Source organism: Lonchura striata, chromosome 1 (genome assembly GCF_050655825.1).
Source record: "Lonchura striata isolate lonStrDom1 chromosome 1, ASM5065582v1, whole genome shotgun sequence".
NCBI lineage: Eukaryota > Metazoa > Chordata > Aves > Passeriformes > Estrildidae > Lonchura > Lonchura striata.
Window position 1 is genome coordinate 83,532,426 of NC_140703.1, and position 10,753 is coordinate 83,543,178.

The window sequence follows — 10,753 nt, forward strand, 5'->3', positions numbered from 1 at the left end:
AACCCCAAAGTTTGTCTTTCTAGTATAACTGCCTGGTATAGGACTAGAATTTTTAGGATTGGCAGAGACAGGTATACTGCTAAGAAGACAGTTCAGTTACTTCAGTTATTTTATGGGCTAAAATCCTGCTGTAAATATTTTAAGCACTCCAGTTTGGTAGAAAATTTCTGAAACACCTATTTTTTAGAAGATTTTCTCCCATGAATCCAGGCCTAAATTGAAACATGTTTCAAATATGGAGGCATTATATGATTTAATAAAATAAGCTGAAGCGTAAAATGAACTTTTGCATATTTGAAACCAAAGAATTTTGCAAAATAGATAGTTTCAAATGTTCTGTTAAGAAGTCTTATCTATAGATATTTTTTTTCCCTCTTAAGAATTCTTCAACTGAGCTCCAGAACTTGAATTTTTACTTTTATTGAATAAAATATATGAACTTAAAAAATGGTCTAGTTGACACCTGTAGAATACAGTCTGCCAATAGAGTGCAGTATGTCTTCACACGTGTGGTCTCCCATTTTTGTCTCTATCAAAACCAGCTGAAAATATCTTCTTCAACTGATCAAATGTAGTTTCTCTTGCTCCTAACCAAAGTACTGTGGAGATGGAAGTACAGAAAACTATACTAAATGAAAACTGTTTCCATAATTATTAACTGTTAATTTTAAATACAGTTGGTATTCTTTTTGAAAAGCAGATTTAACTGTTGCCCTTTTGAAAAGATAGTAATGAACTATCTGTCTGCTATAGGATATATGAATGAATATGAATGGATTTTAACACAGGAAAATGTTTCAAAAGACTACATTTAAACATATAATCAGAAAATGAAAAAATAAATCCATGTTCTTCAAGGTCCAGAAGAAAATTCACCACAGTTTTAACTTTTACAAAAGACAAAACAATTTTAAGGTTAAACTAAACCCAAAAGCCCAAAAGAGGGATTTACAGAGAAGTATGTGAGCAACTATAGATCCAGGGAGGTTCATTCATTCTGCAATATTACAAGGCAATCTACTCCCAGCAGAACAACACTGAAGTCAGTACAATCTATCTGGAGTAGTTCACTTCATTGGTTTTATGTGTTAAAAATTGAAAAAAAATAGTAATATTGCTTTCTAGAAGCCACATTCTACATTTGTAAAGCAGTCAAATAAGTTGAATAGATTGTTTCCTAGGTAATAAGTCACACACATTTTTTGTTGTTTACATTTCCAGTTCTTCTTCTAAAATCTCCTCAAAATATATGGGTGCTTTCCACCCATTCTTTGATTTAATTTCCTGTCATTTGATTACTTAACATTTTTTGTTGTTATTTTGTAATAACAGATTTTTATGAGTAAATTTTAAATCTCTGCAAAGCACTTTGCAAGACAATTACATAAAGCTTTTGGTTTCTGCAATTATAAACTGTTTTCTGTCTGGTTTTCTAGCAGCTCAGCATATTTAAAGGAAAACACTGCTTTTTTCGTGAGTATCTAGGAAAGTATCTAGGCTTTGAGCAACTAGGTCCAGTGGAAAGCATTCCTGCCCATGACAGGGGAGTTGGACCTAGATGATCTTTATGGTCCTTCCCAACCCAAACCATTCTATGATTTTGTGATTCTACCATTCTATGAAAATAAAAAAAATATCTTATTTAAGTTAAGCATAATATATTATTTTGATATTCAGTGATATCTGAAGCTGATGTGTTGTATTTTTCAACATGTATTTATTCATTCTTCATCAACTTCATGTGATGAAGATGACCCTCGATCAAACACAATCAATTCATGACTGTACCATAAAAAAAAATGTCTGAGATGCAAATCGGTTTATGGATTTTCCTGGACTGGGAGGGGTAATAATGATAGGATACTGAATCAACTATTATTTGCTTAATCCTTCTTTTTTGAAACAGATAAAAGGTGTGCAAATTAAACTTTGGTTCCCATATCTACAGTTTACTACTAAACAGCAAGATGTGTTATCACCTGGCAGTGTAGAGCAGCAGAAAAATACCACCATGGTGTAAACATGGAAGCTCTTATGGAGGGAATGAAATGTCTCCTGTGGTTATTTGAAGTGTATTTCAGTTTTTATAGCCTTGGTCACTTGAACTCTCAATGTGAATTAAAAATTATAATGCATGGCTGTTAGACCTGATCAAATGTATGTTGTGGCTGTTGGGCCAAAGCAAAAAATAATAATAAAAATAAAATCAAAAGCGAGAGAGAGCCAAAAATGTAGCAAGGGAGAGATAGAAATAATTATTTGAATGTTTCAGTGTGAGAGATTTCGTCATTTACATAGCTAGAAAGTTATTCTTTACAATAGGATTTATACTTTGTAACACTACACATATTTAGCTTTCTCTAAGACCCAGCTACTCCAATAGACCAGAATCTGCTTTTTCTACATTTGTAGGAAGCTAAAGAGGTCATCTGCTTCAATGAAAACTGCTAAAAGCAACAGCCATTTGGAAAGATGAAAAAATGCACCACTGATCTTCCCTGCACAACTCTCATCTTCTGACATGATTGAATCATGTTGTGCTGTCACATCCTATTACCGTTTTAAATGTCTATGTGGGGTTTCAGTTGTGCTTGCTTCACAAAGGCAATCTTGAATTTCAAAAGCCAAAGTTTACAGCAGGTCACTTAAGGCAGATAAAACAAAAATTTTAAGATAGAACAACCAGAAAAGTAACTATTCTTAAAAAACACTGCTTAGTATTATTGACATGGATATAAAACCTAGTATATAAATTTAAAATTCATTTAATTGCAAAAAACTTGAAATTGTTTACCATTTATAATTACTGGGCTTGTTTAAAAAAAAGTAACATTACAGAGATACTAAAATGAAGGTTAAAAAAAAAAAACAAACAAAAACTATGATTCATATGGTTTTTAATCCTCATATTTTGAGTAGTTTTCTCCCAGTTTTTGATGCAGTCAATCAGAATATTAGTTTTTGGCAGAGGTCTATGAAAATAGAAAATAAAACATTTATTTTTACATAATATAGCTACTTTGCACTAAATGATATTACTCTCTTGAATTTTAAAACTTTTTCTTAAATATCTCTGATTTCCCTCCTCAGCACTAAATAATCTTACAATTTTGTGGCCTATTTGTTACCTAATAATATTATCTTTTTATGTCAACAGAGAAATCAGAGGTGTATATAGGTTACAGCATAGGTGAATGGCAATAAGTGTGTGTGTATGTGTACATAAACTTGTCTCTGAGTATCCTGTCATGCTGCACTTGTGTCTTTTATTCCTCCTTTGTAAGTATACATGTAAACTCTTGCTTTCTAGAAAGACATTGGATAATCAAAGCATGAAAAATTAGGATAAATCACAGTGTAATATGTTCCTCTCTTTCAAAAATGTATTTCTTTTGCATCAAATAATTTTACATCATAAAGTGTTCCATGTATTTGAAAGAAAGTTCCTTGTGAGTTTTATAAAGTTTTGGTTTTGCTTCTCTATCTAGTAAGTAACATTGCTGCAGTCCACTGGATAATGATAGATAATTTAGAGTATGAATATATCACTGTAAACACCCTTCAGAGTTATTCCAAGTGAAATCCCTTGTTTTATAACCTCTGACTCTAATACCTTGACAGCCTGACAGTCTTGAAATTTGTGCACAGGAAAAAAGAGAAAAATTATTTCATAAGGTTATTTATTGCTTCAAGAAGTCATTCAAAAATAGAGAGAAAATTCTCTAGAATGCTAGGGAAAATTCTTAATAATTTAATAATAGAACTTAATCAGGACTTAAAGGGATCACTGGATTTAATTAGCAAGACAGAATGCTTGTTATATGTAGCCAGTCTGAGAGAAACATAAATAAAATGAAGCAATGATCTATGCCCAAAAGATACATTATGTATAATTCACAGAGTCCATATACTGTACCAGCATAATAGCACAAAGATTAATTGCCTCTAGAAAATATTTCCATATAGTCCATCTGCTACAAAATATTTTTATACAATTTATCTTTACATATATATGTGTATTTCTTCAGAGCGGGAGATAGAAAATTACTAGTGTATATATAAATTGCCTGTCTAAACACAGAAGAAAAGGAGGATCAGATACAATAATTAGCACCAAAATTATCACAAGAAGGCTCATGTAGAGCTAAGATTTCATAACTGGAATGAAGTAATGAAAAAAAGAAACTTTTCCAGACAATAATCTTAAATATATAATAGCAGTACAGTATAATGGCTATGTTTTCCCCTCCCATAATATAGCTTTCATAAAAATGCCCTGAAGCAAGAAGGCAAGCTAAAGAGAGATGTACCCTTCCTACTCCTGCAAAAGCTTCCTTGGGATGCAAAAAAGCATCAGGGCTGAATGGTACAGATGGATGGGTTATAACTCATTGTAAGGCCATTTGTTTAGATTTGCAATCTCTTTTTCAAAAGATTTTGTATTTTCTCAGTGTTGTTGATTATTTCCTTAGTGTTGATTGTTTCCTCGGCATAGATTACTTTTCATTTAGCATCTAGATGCACTAATGCACAGAAGAGTTTAATGCATAATTGTAGCCATAGAGTTGCTGCAAGGCTGTGTGTGACACAGAACTGCTGCATAAGCAGGACTGGTGGCCTCATGATTTAATGTTGGGCTATCTGCCATTGAGGTAAGTCAAGAAAATATGTTGTCTGATGTTACAGTTAAGCCAATCTGCTGTTGGATGTTCCTGTGGGCAAGACGCTGGGCTAGACCATGGTTGATGATCTCTTCAAACCATTTTCCTCCTCTGTTCCTACTATCAAAAAGAACCCTTCTGCCCTCATGTCCCTTAATCCCTAATCCTTCTCTGGTTTGAATCTTCAGTGAGCCCATTTAGGGACTAGTCATACAAAATTACTATGGCACAAAAAATATAAGAAACCCATTAATGCCATTTAACTTTCTGAATGGTTCACCAACCATTTAGGCAAGATTCTGTTCTGCCACCAAATAAAAGGGAGAGGAGGAAACATGTGGTCATCATGAAAAGTGTACTTTTTCCTCTTCTGCAACAGCTAGCCTACAGATTGCACAGCTTTACCATCAAATTGCATGATAAATTTGAGGGTTTATTTGTTACCAGAGCAATTCAGGTGAAAATTTACTCTATTATTTACAGCTTAATCAAGTTGTAGTGGTATATTCCATATTCTGTTACCAATACTGTTAAATACTTTGATTAACAATAATTTTTAAGAAAAGAATATGCAACAAGAATATGCCATACTGATTCTTAAAGGTCATAAAATTCTCATGCCATATTTTCCTGAACAGTTCTAAGTTAAAAAAATATAGCTTCCCTTCCCCTTCCCCTTCCCCTTCCCCTTCCCTTTCCCCTTTCCCTTTCCCTTTCCCTTTCCCTTTCCCTTTCCCTTCCCCTTCCCCTTCCCCTTTCCCTTTCCCTTTCCCTTTCCCTTTCCCTTTCCCTTTCCCTTTCCCTTCCCCTTCCCCTTTCCCTTTCCCTTTCCCTTTCCCTTTCCCTTTCCCTTTCCCTTTCCCTTTCCCTTTCCCTTTCCCTTTCCCTTTCCCTTCCTCTTTCCAATATTCTGATTCAGTGTCAGGAACACTTTTTATTGGAGGTCTATTCAATTTATTAAACATAGGACAAGAATATAGGAAGATACTATCTCTGAAATGTGAACTAAGTTTAGCACCTTACATGAAGTTAAGTTTTAGAAGAATTCTATTTCTAGTTGGTATAAGACAGAGGAAAATTAAAATTGCAATTTGACTAATATTCTATGATTAAAAACAAACAAACAAACAAAATAAATAGTTTTTACACCTTTATACTACTGGATGTCAAGATATTACTCCTGTCACTGGGTCTTGATTTCAATAATTTGTATGGCAATTTGCAGCTTATGTCTTCACCCGTGTAAGGTTTAGGCATAGGACTGATATTTTTACCATATTTATCTGAAACACCTTGTAAAATTTACCTGCTAGAAATCTGAATTCCTTTGGAAAAGCACATAAAACATAAAAACACTCACCTTTCAGTTTAACAATGTGCATGATAATAATTTAGGACCAAAGTAGAAGCATGTTTAAATAGGTGCATAATTAAATTCTGTGAATAACTTACACTTCAGTACACTTAACATTTTCTTAAGTCAGGCTCACATTCACAAGAGAATAGAAGAACTGTGAATAAGAACAAAAACACAGGGAAGCCCTGAATTTTGCAGGCAGTTAAGTTGCTCTTCAGTGCAATTTAAGTAGTCCCATGCAGGTATGGCATGTCCATGTATGGGTATGTGTACAAAAAGCCCTACTAAGACTCACTGTTATTTACTCGTAGTGACATCTTCTACCTTTGAACAAAAGATATATACATATATATGTGTGTGTGTATAATGAAGGATTTTCAATTGATGATAACATGAAATTAGCAATTTTTTATTCTAAATAGTTCAGATGTATGAGAAATACAGAAAACACATATATTAATATGCTCTATATCTACAAATAAAAATTATATGTATCTAAAAATGTATTATTTAATTTTACATAATTTAACTTTGCATAGGTCTATGTACACGTATAGATCCAATATATGTTTTAAACTCTGAGGCCTTAAGGCTACCTTTTCCAAATTTAAGTTTCACAATATAAAATGTTAAGAACATGCTGAATCTAATAATCAGTAATTTAGGTCAGTATTCATGCCTAAAATATATAAATTAGGTATAAATTAGATAAAATATTAAGATACATGTAGAATTATTAATTAAGAAGTAACTTGATTTTTTTTTCCACAATGAAAAAAGAAATCCAAATTCAGATTTCATTTCATAAATTACTAATTACTTCTTGACCTGGGGATGTAAATGTCAACTATGATGTTCCATAAAAATGAGAAAGTAATGTAGATTAATTAGATACACTTCTTAAAAACAATTTTTGTTTTATTATGATTATTCATCTATATATTGTTCTGCAAGCTTTATGCCTCACAACTGAAGAAAAGAATTATGCCATTAAGCTTAATTTTATTTTAACATTTTTTTTTCTTTATACTTCATCAATCTATTTATGTATTTGTTATAAAACAAGAAAGGACAAGTTTCCCAGTAAGCCAGTAAGCCTATCTGCAAATTAATATGATAAAACAGAACATAAGGTATAGGTCAAGTTAATTCCTTGTATGAAACAGATTAGGTAACCACAGGGAAAAAAATCTGCATACTAAGTAATAGTAATTATCATCATAAAATGCATTATCTTGAAATGTAGATAGAATATATTGTGCTTGCTGTACAGCAGACATTATTTCTGTATTGTTAATTGTTTTTACAATCTTCTATTACATGAAAAAGCTTATTTCAGACTTTGTAAATACTGGGAACTTCCTTTACAAAATAAATTGTCATCATAACAGAAGGGAACACAACAACAAGGAAACTGAAAAAAAAATCAGAAACACAATCCTTTCTGTAAGCCTCCTGCTGCCTTACTCCTTTTCTTAATGCAATTTGTTAAAGGAGACTCAGTATACCAGCTCAACACTACTTCCTAGTTTTTCTCCTTTTCACAGTTATTTTAAAAATCCCAAATTGAGTTTCTTGTGTAATTGTCAAGCTCTTTAGAAGTGAGATATAAATGCTTTCTACCCTTTATTGCTGAGATTATACAAGAGTTTTAACAATCTAAAAGTAACAAACTTGTGAAATAAAGTGTTCACATCCCCTTGTCTACTCAGACAAACCAGAGACATGAAATGACAGATTGACAACTCAACTGCCAGGGAGAAAATTTCTGCAGAGGGAGGGCAACCACTGCTTAGGAGCAAGACCTACCCAGGAAGCTGCAATCACAACCTCCAACTTTTCACTTCCCTGAAACAAAACAGGAGTTCCAAATTCAACCAGTTCTCCAGTTTCTTTATTCTGTATTAACTTTATTCACCTGTCCTCACTCCAGGAAAAGGGGGTAGATGATGTAATTTGTAAATCAGTGCTGTATATTCTGCTGAGAAGTTTGAATTTACTCCTTATTTACAGTAACAACTGTGGTTTGGAGACTGAATGCTTGGAGACTCATTGGGCCAAGTACTGCGGTAAATACAATGTCTTAATAAATACTAAGGCAGTGGTGGTAAATTAAGCAATTTAGAGCAGCAAGCAGAGCTCCTATCCTGCATTCTCGTTCTTACCATCTTAGCAGCTGTCTATATGCATTTTATCAAATTTGTTCTTTACGTTAATTCCATTTCTCTTATGTCATTAATCACTAGATGAGCTGCAGACTTCTCTAAAGGAAAAATGTATTCAGAAAATAAATAGGACATTCTATTGGTATGCTAAAGATAAATCCTGATCAAATTCTTATTTAATCATTAATACAAACTCTGTAAAACTAAAGATAGCTGGTATGTAATTTCCTGAGAACAAATGAAAAGTTCCAAATAGAAAGGAGGATGATTTGAGTGATTTCTTCCATAAGACATAAAATGTAATGGGAAAACATTTGGTTCTCAAAATGTTGGCCTAATATTATTTATGAATATTTTCAGTGTGCTAAGGGAAATTCATGTAGGGAATTCTAGATGCAAAATAGTCTCATATTTCCTAGAACCATGCACAAAGTCTGGAAATAAAAGACTTATTTTCACAATGATTGAGACTAATGGAAATGGTTAATAGCTTTTAATTTAATTCTCTATTCTTTAAAATATAGTGAAATATTCTTCTGCCAAGCAAAAGCATAAAATATTTAAAATTACCTCAAAGTGAAAAAATTTATACCCGTAAGAAAGCAAGCAACTCTGTAATTGCAAAACAAGATGGAGAGTTATGATAATGGGTCAAAATGTCTTGTAAAGGTGTTGAAAGACACTTATCTCTATACTATGCTGCCCTCAGAATCTGATAAGCTCTAATCATCTTTCTTTTATAGTATGACATAAAGAACATCTGTTTACACATGTGTTCATAAACTAAATTCCTCTTTAATGTTATATGAATCAGTTCTTTTTTAAAAACTAAAAGACAAGAAATAGAATCAGATCAAAAATATATTTTTTTTTCATATATTTATTTCAAAAGTGATGGAGAAGGCTATTGTTTTATATATGTATATGAAGAACTGTAGAATAGTTTTGAGATACTGGCCTTTATTACTTTATTCTGTGCAATGTAAATAATACACACAAAGAGAATCTCTGCCTTCAGGTTCCTGAAAATTCACAAACCAAAATTTCTCCATTGCTTTGGAAAATAAAGCACATTCATGAAATTTGTGTTGATTCTTGTCAAACTGAGCTTAAGGAGCTCAATATCAGCTACACAGAATTTAAACTGCTCAGGAAAGAGGATAGTTCAAGGGTCTCAAAATGCCTGTGAGTCCTTATTGCAGAGACATGAACATTTTCACCCAAACCAGACAAGGTAGCTGCCAGCTTCACTAGTAGGTAAATGTCTGTATGTGCCAGGGTAATTAAACAAAAAATTTAGAAACTAAAGGAATGGTGATCTACTCTCTTGTCTTTCAGTAACACTAAACTTGTTACATATTATGGAAAATTTTACAAGTCGATGTGTGATTTTTTTTCTATTTTAAGTATCAATCACTTCAGGGATAAGAAGAAGATAGATTTAAAAATAATTCACTGTCATATACTTGTCCTTATTTATGCTGATGAGTGCAGAGAAAAAATTGACATTTTACAGGTAAGAAATGAGCAGAAAGGAACAGTAAAAATTCTTGAGTAGAAATATTATACTTATTGTACATGCCACAGTCTACCTCATTTCCTAAGCACCATGGCACTGCCTATGCAATTGCATCCCCACTAAAACATGCAATGACTAGATCCCTTGCTTCCTCTCTGCATAGCAAAGGACTCTTATGTCATAATATGTCCTTGCAGAAAACACCATAAATTTAGAATTTTTTTCTGGAACTTAAATACACTCTAGTGTTTATTTCCCTCACTCCTAAGAAAGCATATAATATTTACCATTTTTTTTCCTGAGATCATATATATATATATATATATATATATATATATATATATATATATAAATATAAATATAAAATACTTCTTTTTTGGGCCTCAGCAATGACATATATGTCTTTGAGTCTTCAGTATTAATTTACTTTGCTCACTGTTCAAATTCTGCTGGAGTCTCATGTGTCATTGGTAAGAATATTTTAACCTTTCTGTTCTGTGAATATGCAGGATACATTTTTTCTTGAAGAATCTACTTCCATATTACAGCCAAAAATATCCACTGTGATATTAAAAAACACTACTTGCTTTATTTAGAATTTTCCTTTTTGAATGGAGACAAGTGGAAAAAACATTATCATATTTATTAATTAGATTAAATGTTATATGAAAAAAAATTCTGTTTTGCAGAAGAATGAAAACAAGAGCTCTTCAATGGTGTTTTGGAGACACTTTTGAACCTCAAGTATTTTCTCTCTTCTATATAATTTTAATTACTGAAGTGACAAAAATTAGCAGTTCAATCTTTATTTTCCCATTATACTCAACTGAAAGAAAGAGAGAATGAGAGAATGTGCCAGATGGCATTACAAAACTAAGTTAGGATTTTCCTCTGCAGTATCTCTTTACTTTGGGATATGCACCATAGGTGACCAGATTCTGAATCTAGGATTTATTTAATTACCTAAAGTTAGATGTTCTGAATATTACTGTAAATGTCTGTTTTCAGCTCTTTCTAGCCTAGATACTGCACCAAACCTAGGTATGGAACA

At 32.3% G+C, this 10,753-nt stretch overlaps 1 protein-coding gene across 1 annotated transcript in view; it reads right to left on the reverse strand.

The window, feature by feature from the left end:
• NALF1 (NALCN channel auxiliary factor 1) overlaps positions 1–10,753 on the reverse strand; it is a 444,524-nt gene that overhangs the window by 53,371 nt on the left and 380,400 nt on the right. The gene's annotated exons all lie outside the window — the stretch shown is intronic.